This window comes from Petaurus breviceps, unplaced genomic scaffold (genome assembly GCF_028583685.1).
Source record: "Petaurus breviceps papuanus isolate PSGF00001 unplaced genomic scaffold, PetGlider_PUasm1.0 174, whole genome shotgun sequence".
Taxonomy (NCBI): domain Eukaryota; kingdom Metazoa; phylum Chordata; class Mammalia; order Diprotodontia; family Petauridae; genus Petaurus; species Petaurus breviceps.
The window spans coordinates 50,599,281-50,612,133 of NW_027185761.1; the positions used below are offsets into that span (position 1 = coordinate 50,599,281).

The following is a 12,853-nucleotide window of genomic DNA, read 5'->3' on the forward strand; positions in this document are numbered from 1 at the left end:
GCAACCTCGCTGTCATTTTCAGAACTCAATTTTCTCTCCCCATCCAAAGGCCTGTGGCAAATGCTCCCTAACTCCAGCATGAACCCCTTTTCTCCACAGCAGTCCTGTATCCCTCCAGGATACCCCCCCATCTTTTCAATCACAAATCCCTACTTATCAACCTAGAGAGAGAAAGCATTCCACTCATTTTGGAACTTCCCAACATTTTCCAAGCTCAGCACCAACAACACGAGAAGGGTTCCCCTCCCAAACCCTGTCGTCCCCCTTGGAATAGTGACAAAAGCATTAGCTTTCTGGGAAAGTTCCCTAGAGAGTCTCAGTGGAAGATAGAGAAAAGGCATGAGAAGGGGAAGAGCCTCAAACAAGCTTGAGGAGCAAATACCAAAAACTGCAAAAAGAAAGAGGACCGAGTCTGTTTGCGGAACCATCACAAAGCCCTCTGGTCAGCCGCACCAGCCATGCCCGACACCTTCCTTAAAGATGCAAGGAAAACCCATCCAGGCCCCTGTGAGTGGTCCAGGGCTAGCCTGCAGACACAGAAAGGCAAGAATGCTCCCCGTTACTTTTCTGGCCTCCTTCCTAATCCCTCCAATAAGAAGAGCGAGCAAAACTCAAGGTTTAAGCTGAAGTTTCCAACCAGCAGAGAGAATGGAAGCTCCCTGAAGGCGGAGGCTATGAATTCCTTGTCTCTATCTGCAGGGACTCAGCACAGTGCCTGACCACTAAGCCAATCAGCATTTATGGCTGGCCTCTGTGCGAGGCTGTGGATGGGACTGAACAGAGAAACGGAGATTCTAACAATGGGGGGCAGCGTCTAATGTTTTCCAATCTTCCACAAGCTTCCATAGACAAGGGAGAATCCTGCATGTGGCATGGGGCTCTGAACATTGTGTCCTGGACCCCTTTGGGGGCAGCTTGCCAAAGCCTGGGATCTCTTCTCCTAACGAGTTAATAGGCAAAACCAAAGATATAAGGATGACAAAGGAAATCAAACATAATGAAATAGCAATATCTATGCGGATATGCACTAAATGCACTGAAAACAGGGTGGCCCTGCTTGCATGGAGAGACCATCTCTCGCTTCCCCGCTCCACCATGGCCCCTTGTTTCCTTCTCACTTGGGCTTAGCTGCCAGTGTCATCTGAGAGTGGCAGGAGGTAAAGGAGGGGCCTAATAAACACAGGCAAGTCAAGGGCAGACCCAAAGTTCTGCTGGTCATGATTTTACCACCTTGTGGAAACATTTTACTTCTGTCTTCCATGGAGCCACCTGCCTGCCCCCAAGGGCTGGTGGTGATCTAAAAGCAAAGGACAACTGAAAAGATGGCTTGGAGATTTTAGAAATAATAATATAGCTAGTATAATAAAGATTTACAAAATGCCTTACAAATATTATCTCACCTGATCTTCACAACTTCCCTGGGAGGGAAATGCTACAATTATCTCCATTTTGCATCTAGAGAAACTGAGGCAAACAGAAGTTAAGGGTCACATAGCTCCTAAGACTCTGAGGCTGGATTTGAACTCAGGAAATCAACAATGATTTCCATCTCCAGGCCTATAATCTCCCCACTGTGCTCTAACTGCCGCCTCTAACCTAAACTTTGATTCTCTCTTCCAGATATTCGTTCAGAGCCTCGCAAACCCAGAAGACACTTGCTAAATGTGGTCTGAATGATAAATTAATACTAGATTTAATAAAGTAATGATTTTTTGGTAGAATTCTCCTTCAATAGTTACTTCAACTTTTTCTAACCTGCTACTAAATTCCTTCTAGATTTTATTTTGCAGGCTCCAAGGGCAAATAAAGCACAACATACATTATCCAGGGATCCCTGTGCAGACTCCTTTTCCATGGGCTTCATCATGGCCTGGGCCCTCATGGAATCTCTGAGGTCAAAGAGACAGAGCCCTTCGTCCAACCACCAGCCAGGACAGGAAGCAACACTTCATCTTCACCCAGCCCGTGGTCACTGGCATATCCTGGAGGCCCCCGGTGACAGGGGAGCCCGCTCAGCCCACACCGGTCTATCCCACCTTGGAACCGAATTAAAAAACTGCCTTGCTGCCCGAGGCCACGCTGAGCAGAGTGAGCCGGAGGCCCCTGCGCTGCTCTGGGCCAGGATGGCCCCCCAGGAGGCTACTCTTTTCTAGGTGTTCTCCCTGGGGCCTGCACTCTGGCCTCTGGCCGCTGTGACCGCTCTCCGGCTTCTCCAGATCCAGAGCCTGCTGGGCCTGGACGGGAGGACCCAAGCGGTCAGGCCTTTCAGGGAAGCCCTTTGGCTGCTGCCGTTTGGCACTGAACCCCCTAGCCCCCAGACTCCTCTCAGCCACCCTGCCCCTGGCCGCTCCCGGCCGCCACAGCCTGCCCCGGCTGACGCGGAGTCTCTGAATCCAAGGGAAAGGCCTTCCATCTCAGACTGAACCTCCCGTCCCCGGGTTGGCGGGATGTCTCTGAGTCCTGCCGGCCAGTCATTCAGGGGGTTCCCTGATCGTCCTGACAAGCATGCCAAGCACGCCTCTAGAGCAGGAGTTCTCAACCTGGCGTCTGCGAGCTTGTGCTTTAAATGTTATTGTTTAATGTGAAATGTGTTTTCTTGGTAATCCTATGTATTCAATGCATTTAAAAGCAGTATTCTGAGAAGACTGACAGAGACTGAAGAGGAAAAGACTGAGGTCCCTGATCTACACCTGCAGAGAGATCTGCAGCCGGGCCTAAGACAGACCTCTGCCAAACAGACGTGCCCTCAATCTCAAGCTCTCTCATGCTCTGTATGTCTGTGTACAGGCTCTGAAGCCAGGGGTCTTGTTAGGGGCTCCTTCTTGGACGGGCAGCTAGGTCTGGAATCAGAAAGACCTGCGTTCAAATCCAGTCTTGGGCACTTATTAGCTGAGTGATCCTGGCTGAGTCACTTCACAGCTGTCTGCTTCAATCTTCCCATCTGCAAAATGGGCACAATAACAGCACCTGCTTGCCAGGGTAGTTGTGAGGATCAGATGAGATGCCAGTAAAATGTTCTGCAAATCTTAAAGCAGTCTGTGTCTACATGCTGGCTACGGCCTTGTCCTCTGTAAATTCTGACAATCTCATCTCTCCCTCTCTTCTGCCTGCACCACGGCTACTCTCTGGGGGGCCATGCTTGGTAAAAGCAGTGATCCTCTGCCTCCCTTCCCTCTTCTTTTCACTTTCTTGAAAGCTCCGGCAGGTCCTCTACCTAGAATGTTTGGTAGTACAGTCCCCCGACACGGGGGTAACAGGACGAGCCTGCAGAGGCTAGCACCCAGAAAAAGGCCAACGGGAGCCGGGCACTGTGGCCACGGTGACCCGTGTGGGCCCCGTGGGCTGCAACACAAAACGCGTTACATTTTCTTCCTGAGTCATTTAGCAGAAAAGTCATGGCTGGTGGGAATGAATCACCAAAAATAAACAACAAATAAACTGAACAGAGAGGATGTTTCTGCTCAGAATAATGTAAATAGAAATATACCAAACGTGTGCAGAGGCACCTTGGCGGAGATCCTCTATAGCTGTGTGACCCTGGGTAAGTCATCCTTAACCTGCATGCCTCTGTTTCCTCATCTGTAAAGTGAGAGTACTGACAGCCCCTGCCTCTAGGGAAATTGTGAGGAGGTCTACACAGAGCGCTCTGCACACAGCTCGAGGTGCCCCCCTTCCCCACACACCATGCAACTCTTCACCAGAGCCCCTAAATCAAATATCCAAACAGCTACAGCGTCACTCTGATATCAAAAGAAAAGAGACACTTCTGCTATTCAATCTGCCTGTAGTGATGCTTTGGTTTAGGGCTATTCACACACATCCTCTAAAGGTAGGTAGACTGGGAAAGGGTTCTTAAAGCAGAAGCAGGACCCTTCTCCATCTTAAGGGAGGAGAGGCCTTCTCTGAGGGAGGACACTCCAGGCACAGATGATTTCTGGGGAGGACATCTGCTTACACTCTCTCCTAAGATAATCCGTCACCGCCAAAGCCTGAAATGAGAACCCTGAAGCTGTGGTCGGGAGGGCTGTGCACGCCCCTCTGTTCTGTGGCACAAAAGGAGCACTGAGTTGACAGAAATTCTTCTCTCTCTGCATCAGCCTGCTCACAAAGACAAGGCCACGAGCAGAGGGCCAGGAGGCAAAGGCAAGGGAGCCCTGGCTCTGCAGAATGTCCCCAGGGCCCCCACAGCAGGATGTGGTGGGGGCTGATTCCAGAGAAAACCCACTAAGATGAGAAAGAAGACCCAGATGTCTGAAACCGCTACCTGTGCCTCCAGGCGACTCCACAGCGGTTCCTGCTGCCCGGGACTCTCCCTGACACAAAGTGGCAAGGACGGTTGAGTGGCTGCACTGGCCCAGTCAGTCACATTTCCTACCAGGAGATCCCTCCACCAATTAATCACAAATTCCCCCAAAAGCCTCCTGCCACAAAGCACCCTATTCCCCAAATCACTACACTTGGAACCTCCCAAATGCAATGCAGGAAAAGCTACTGTGAGCCCCATTACAGGTCTTGTGGGGGGCCATCGATGACAGGTCCTTCTTTTGTACTATCAAGTTCTCCAGAGGGGGAGGAAGAGAATGGAGGCCCAGGGGTCCTCTCCACGTTCCAGGGCCAGAGCAGGGCAGTCAGGTTCTAATTGGTTCTAATTGGCACTTATGCAACCTTTAACATTCCTCACCTACTGCCAAGTGGCACTTGAAAGGGGAAGAAATTATTTTTCAACTTGGAAACACTAAAGAATTCATTCAGTTGTGCCCCTGAAAATTCAATGGCAAGTAATGGCTTTGTCAAGAAATGCTATTATATTATTATTATTGTTATTCAAAATGCACAATCTGTTTATAAAGTTGGAATGAAGTTCAAACCCCTGGTCAGCGCTTACTTTTTTAAGCGGTGGGCTAATATCTGGGGGCTTCATACAGCTAGATAGGCCAAGGGATTTGAGTGCTGGGCCTGGAGTCAGGAAGATCTAAATTAAAGTCTAGCTTCTGACACTCACCTCTCTCTGCCTCTATTTCCTTACCTATAAAATGGGGATGATAACAGCACCTACCTCCCAGGGTTGGGGTGAGGATCAGACGAGATAAAACTGGAAAAGCGCTCAGCCGAGGGCTGGCACCGAGGAGGCCTGCACACACTGTGGCCCCAGCTGGCATCATCCAGTGCTGGTGCTAACTGAACACTTCCAGGAGGAACATGCTTTATGTCTAGGGCCCATTTAACTGTTCCAAACTGTTCAAAGGCAGGCAAATAAAATACCTCCTTGTAGTCTGGCCTGCCAAGTCTTTGTGTCGACCGTGCCATGAGCGCAGCATCCCAGCTGCTTCAGAGATGAAGTGAAGACCACTAAGGGACAATGCACCCAACGGACGGACGCCATGCAGGATAATGAACCGGACAGCAGACCTGTGATCCTCCAAAAGACCACATGTTTTACGTGGGCTCACCACCACCTCTGGCTGAAAAGAACTGAAGCCAAATTTCAAATCACATGGAATGGAAATTTCCACAAGGTGCTGGTCAGAAGCAGCCTTATTATGACTGAAATGTGCTTGTCACTCTTTGGCTCACAACATGAACTACTCAATCCCCAAACTCTGCATTCCTAACTCACAATCGAGGAGAAGTCTGAGCACATGGAGTTCAGCTACACTCTGGGATATTTATTCAGAAGGCAAATCACAACTGATCTTGGCACAGTAACCATCCCTAACAATAACAACAAAAACTCTTAAGATTTCAATGTACAAACCACAGTCAAGTCTATTAACACTTCTGTTTTCACTGCTGGTTGCCTAGTACCTTTCAGAAGTACTAATGCAACATTCCACCCTTTGAATTTTTTCCCCCAAGTAAATGGCTACAAAAGAAGGTTTATGATGCATGAAAATCTGGCTTCAGATCTTCCTACCAAGCTTCTTCCATGTCCTGCTCAGTTCAGTCATCCTTTGGCCCAGCACTCACCAGAAAGGACTATCATCGGGCTTTAAGAACAGTAAAGCACGGCCGAGCCAGAACTAAGCACCCACAAAAACAGTGCAATGACCCCAAAGCGGGCTGCAAATCATCGGTCTGCACTCACCATTCCAGAAAACATTTTATTTTAATGCCCAGTTTAGGAGGTGTCAGGGAAAAAAATCATATACCAAAAGGGACAAAAATCATGTATTGTTGCTGTAAAACAAAAACCAATTTATCAAAAAGAAGAAAATGATGTTTCTAGTCATGAACTGCAAATGACAGGGGCAGTTAACATCTTTCCTTCCCATTTCCATTGGGAGGTAAATTACACAAGATTCACTCTTGCTCCATTAAAGTACTGCAAGTGGAGAAGGCTAGAACTGAGACCTTGTATTTCCAGAGCATTTCAAAGGATGAAAGTTATTGTACACATCTTTCCCCCCTCTTTTAAAACGCCTAAAAAAAATAGGTGATTCCATAATATTTACCTATATGGTTTCACATTTTTAAGATACTACATTTCTAATCTATAGACATAATCCAACTTGGAGGAAAATGACTAAATTTGTGTAAAAAAAAAAAAAAATTTAAGGCCATCCGTAAGCAGAGATGGGGCAAACTCCTCTCAAGTTAGTTACCCAACCAAATTGACAGGTGTCGCTGTATAAAGCCGTACTAAATACTCCCTCTTCTGGCCATTGGCTAGACCACAGACTGTCAACTTCTAATTATGGGGGGGAAGGAAAGAGGGAGAAGGAGGGAGAGGGGGAGGGAGAGGGAGAGAGGGAGAGGGGGAGGGGGAGAGACGGAGAGGGAGAGAGAATGAATGAATGTGTGTGTGTGTGTGTGTGAGTGAAATATGGATAACTGAGTCATCAGGAAAATATAACTAAAATACGAGATCGCCTAGTTAAAGTGCTTTCCAAGTCTTAAAGCACTATATAAATCAGAGTAATTGTTATGTGAATTTACATGCCATTCAATGATTTCTTTAAAAGATGAAGCACAGACTACTGGTAACATTCAATCAACTTCAAGTTCAGGAACAACCTAAGTCCACAGATATTATTGTTTACTAAGGATTATTAAATGCCTACTGATGTGCAGAGTACCGTGGTAGGCCTGGGAGGTAAAAAGCCTCAAATGAATCTATCCCTGCCCCCAGAGAAGCTGTATCTAATAGTGGGTAGTGAAGAGAGCAGGAGAGATTGTGAAATCAAGGGCTCTAGGAAGATGTGAAGAGGAGGGAGGGAAAAAGTCTGAATCACCAAAGGCTTTGGTGGATGTTGACCTGAAGCTTTAAGGGGAGAAAGATTCCAAAGGATAAAAATGCAGAAGGCGGCACACCTTTCAGGCATGAGAAATGAGTCATGAGGCTCGTGTGGGGGCAGGAAGGTCAGAGAGTACTTTTCACATGAACACAGCACAGTGGTTAGAGCCCTGGACTTGAAATTAGGAAGACCGTAGCTGAATCCTGGGCAAGGTTTCCGTAACCTCCAGCCTCAGTTTCCTCAGCTGTAAAACGGGAATGACAATAGCACTCAACATTTAGGCTGTTGCAAGGATCAAAGGGCATAATGTTTGCAGCGCACTCTGCACACCCAGGAGTGCCACTATATAAATGCAATCACTACGACAATGGTCTAATCTCACCACCCAGAAACCATCCTAACATGGAAGGCTATGTCCTGCCTGCTCCACAGTCAGGAAAGAAAACTGTCCCCCCCACCTGTAACAGACCAGGGCACACCAGCAGTGTCTGGCCCAAAGCAGGGACTCTATAGATGCTCTGCATTCTTACGCAGGCTAGAGCGGGAAAAGTCCTGGCCCTGGTGATCTCATCCTAGTCACGGTGTGAGTGACCTCATCTTCCCATGCCTCACTCAGCTTCTTCAGCTGTCCTATGAAGGTGAGGGGGGAGATTACGCTGATGCCAAGGTCCTCCCTGATTCTAAAGCCTAAATTTGATCAGATAAGTCTTACTGAAATTTTAATTTTGAAACAAAGGCAGAACAAGGTTGGCTTCTGACATCACCATGGTGCCAAGCCTGGTATAATTCCTTCACATTCGTAGCTTACTTCAAAGGGCCAAGTGCCCCCACAATACTGAGGCCATGATTCCACCTCCTTAATGTCAGTAATATCTTAATAAGAAAAGCAAACACACAAATCAATATAAAGGTGGCCTGAATGCTCAATCAGAGTTTTTGTAGCTAGGAATTAAAAGGCATGTGCCCATAAATGGTATTGCATAAAATGTCAGGGATCAATGAGAAAAAATATTTTAATACCTATATATTGTATGAAGGGGAAGGGAGCAAAAATTAGTTTCTGCTAGCTGAGGCATGCATAAATCCCTATCTGATGCTATTGAGATTTGCAGAAAATTTAATTAGCATGAATCAGTTTGTGGTAAAAGTAAAATTAATTCATGGGATTGATTCATTTTGCATTTTGATATAGAGTGATGCAAATTAATGATCAAACGGTCAACTTTATATTTCCTTTGGGGGTAAAAATAATGTCACCCATGCCATTTTCCATTGTGCACATTAACACTTTCACTTATGTGACAACTGCCTTACAGCTCTGGGTCGTTTACATTCAATAGTGACTGAAATATTATTAATGATATTTTGGTGGTATTAATTATCTACAGAAGCTGGGCAACCTCCTCCTTGAAATAATGTTATTTTTATGGCTCTAAAATAAAAAGTCTCTGTGGTTATGCCAACTAAATCTCAAAAGGACCTATGCATTTTTACATGGTTAAACCATCTCTACAGAAGCTGCACCAAAGGGAGTGATGGCAAAATGAACTATGAGACTGGGTAAAGAAGAGAAATCTGCAGTGAGGTAGCGCCTCTCCCCAGAGGAAGGAGCCGCTGGTCTGCCGGGGAGCTCCATGACAACAGGTGGCATTGTACCACGAGGATCCGCTGATAACTGGGGATGTCTGCACGTGCTTGTGGCTTGGGGATCTTTGTAAAGTGGAACAAGATGACAAGGAAATGCCTCATTCAGAGAATCCTTCACCTAGCCTACGGACCTCTGAGTGAATGGGAAGGAAAACTAATGGGTCTTCATGAGATTGGCACCATTGGATGCTTCAAGGAAGGAAAAGAATCAAAACTGATTAGAGCAGTTTTCAGCCTGTTTATGACACTGTGAAAGAAAAATACTTAATTTTCTATTTAGTCTTCAAATCAACTTTGAAGTTACTTTTATAAGTGGCTGAAACAACCAATTTCTAATGAATTAAAGGGGAGTCCTGTAAAGCTTTTATGAACAGGAGATTGGCAAAAAAAGCAACCTGTTGCTGAAAATTTCAAAGCAGATTAAACTTAATTATCTGGTGGCAATTTTTAGCTCATAAATAATGTGATTTTTGTGTTTCAAGTGCTAAGATGAAAACTAGCATATTAATAACCAAAATATCCCCATTACACTTATAATACTACACATTTTACTCTGACACAAACATATTCTGATAATACTACACATTTTACTCCAACACTAACATATTCTGAAATGACTTAATTAGTTCACTAGGTATAATGAATAATTTCTATTTATTCATCCTCTGACAAAAATGGCATTTTTAACATATTCTGTGCTAGCATCTTAACAACAACAAAAAAAATCTTTGACAAATTTCAAGGAACATCAAAGTACCAAAGTTTAAGGAAGAGATTCTCAAGTTATGTGAGCAGTGAATTATACATTTTCTCTGAACCCCATGACCTCTCCAACCTCTTCGAAACAGAAATTCTATGCCAAAGTTAAACTAACTTCAGGGGTCTCCATGAACTAGGATACCCAGAATCCAAAGGAAGATGTAAAAACTACAACACACACACACACACACACACACACACACACACACACACAACCAGAAACCCATGAGCTGATGTTTGATGAAGCTGAGCTCACTTAGCAGCCCTTACCACAAAACCGACCCCACAGCTTAGCCCCCTCTCTCCCTCTTTCCAGCGCTGTGGAGACCCCAGCTACAGACTGCATAAATCAGCCGGGACCACAACAGACAAAGAGGCTGCCAGGGCAGCAACCTCACGGCCCCAGTGCTGCAAAGCTCGCCAGTGCCAGGTCTGAGAACTAAGGAACAGAGGGAGTAAGACAGGCTGCCAGGACAGAATGCCATGCAGCACTCACTAAGCCTGAGAGAAAGCACACAGCATCTAGATGGGGCCAGTTCTAGCCACCCAAAAATCCCCTGGGGCAGAGACCTAGGCTGATGAACCAGGAATTGCCCAGCATGTCAGGAAGTAGAGATACTGACTCCAAGGAAACCACCATCAGAAAGAAATATAAGATCAGAAAAGGAATCAGAGAAAATCAGAAGCAAAGAAAAAAATCTGAAATTGCTAAAGATCTCAGGAAGAAGGAAACTCAAAGACCCTGAACATACGCAGATAAATCAAGAAGAAAACCACTTAATATCAAAAGAAAAGATGACCTCTAGATCTAGTACATGATCCAACACTGGGTGGGACAGAGGAAGCTACTGAACACGAAAGCATGGAGCCATGACATGATGAGAACAGAATCTGTGTCCTGCACAGCAAAAGCAACAGGCAGAGTGGAAAAGCTGGAATCTTCGATGGTAAACCTCACCAGAGCAGGAAGGACAATAAATTCACAGAAGTGAAAGACGACCGAGAAGAAGAGAAGCAAAAAGCATGAACTTTAAAAGAAATGTGCTGCCTCTGCAAGCAGAGCAGGATGATTTTGAAAGCATAATAAGTTAGTCTTCCAGAAGAACATGATAGACCCAAAACCCAAACACCACAAATTATGAAAAGAGACCCATCCCGGAACTTCTGAACATAGAAAATGATACTCCAATTGAAAGACTTCATAGATCACCTCCAGGAAAAAAAAAACAAACCAAGGCTGTAAACTCCTAGACACACGGTGGCTAAATTTAACAATTTAATTCAGAAAAAACAAGTTCTGCAAGCCATCGGAAGAAAGACCTTCAAATACAAATCTAAGCAAATTTTTAAAACGCAAGGCTATTCCATGCCCATTAGAAAAGGAGGAGGGAATGGAATAAATAATGTGTTCTGAAGGGCAGTCAAGTTCAGGATGCAGGCCAGGGTGACCTATGCTGAAAATCTGGGCAAAAGATGGAGCTTCATCAAATAAAGAATTAGAAAGAAAACCAGAAGTGAAGAATTCATCTGCCTCTTTAACACCTCAAACAACAGAAATGCAGGAGGAGTGAATAAATGCTGTAGCCAGAGACAACCACAGCCAGAGTTACAACAGAAACCAGTAAGAGACATCTTTCTAAATATCCACAAGGAGACAGGGATGAAGGTGGGAATCTGGGAGAGATATCAGTGAAGAAGCTGACAAAGGGAATTACAGACAGAACATGGGGATACCCTGCCTACATGTGAATGCTTCTTTTGTGGGACTACATTATAACAAGGGAGGGTACATAAAGGGAGCAGTAAAAGGATATATAAAGAAAGGAGACAGGGCAGCTAGGTGGCACAGTGAATAGAGCACCGACCCTGGAGTCAGGAGGACCTGAGTTCAAATGTGACCTCAGACACTTAACACTAAAACTAGCCATGTGACCTTGGGCAAGTCACTTAACGCAAAGTGCCCTCCAAAAAAAAAGGAAAGTATTTATAGGTTTTGGATACCAAACTCTTATTAGAGAATTGTGATACAAATTTTTTTTTCTCATTCAGTCACTTTCCTTCTTATTCTAGGTACATTACTTTTGTCTGGGCAGAAGCTTTTCAGCTTCATGTAATCAGTAATCTCTTTTATCATTTGTAAATGACCTTTATCTGTTATTTGATTATAAATATATCACCTACCCATATCTGTGAAAGGTACATAATCTGTTTCACTTTTAATTTTTTATATTGTAATTTCTTTTAATTTTTTATGCTATAATTTTTTAATTTATAGTATGATCTCTTTTAATTATTTTTATAGTGTGATCCCGTTAGAATGTATCGTGGAATACGGTATAAAGTGTTGGTCTAAGCCTGATTCCTGCCAGACTGCTTTCCAGTTTTCCCAACAGTATCAGGTGATATAATATAAATGGAAAGAACAATGCACACCAAAAAATTAAAAGTAAATGTAACAAAATTATTAAGGATCAAGCAGGACCCAAATGAACACCCCCAACCTACTCCTTTGTGGAGGGGGCAGAACCAGAGATGCTACAATGCACATGGTTGAACTTTTTCTATTTATTAACAGTCTGTGCTGATTGTTTTCCTCTCTAAAAATACCATGGGATGGTTTTTTGGGAGGGAGGAGAAGGAAGGATGCTTGGAGTAACTATACTAATATAAGAAACAGAAATATCAATAAAAGCTTAATTTAAAAATTTTAAAAAGTACATTAACAACAATAACAAAAAAGAAGGGAGTGGAACCCATACTGTTCATTCTGTGAGGGTCAAAAGATCTGGGAGCATGGACAGTTCTCAATTCCAGTCAGTATAAAAACAGGAGTACCATCACAAAAAAGCACTGCCAGGTCGACGGCACCTGGACCTATAGGTATGACACTTAAGGAGACAGCTGTCAGATTCACCACTGGGTCTGGGGTGGTGGTGGACCAGAGGGGCTTAGATACTTGCTGACTGATCAGTGAAGGGTGGAGGTGCAAAGGGCCTGTGAGACTTCTGGATGCGAGTCTCACGTTTCAATGTTTTGGCACGGCGATAACAGTATTTCCCAGGAAGTTCTGCTTCCTTGGGCTACTCCAACAGATGACGAAGCTGTGGTCGCTGGCATACCAGGAGCTGAGAAAGTCAAGAAGGCAAAATGACAACTATCAATTCTCCAGCGGAAGCTGGAGACAGAGTAAAGGGCCTTGGGCTTAAGAGTTG

General features: G+C 44.8%; 1 protein-coding gene across 2 annotated transcripts in view; it reads right to left on the reverse strand.

Moving 5' to 3' along the window:
• ATXN7 (ataxin 7) overlaps window positions 1-12,853 on the reverse strand; it is a 98,473-nt gene that overhangs the window by 41,674 nt on the left and 43,946 nt on the right. The gene's annotated exons all lie outside the window — the stretch shown is intronic.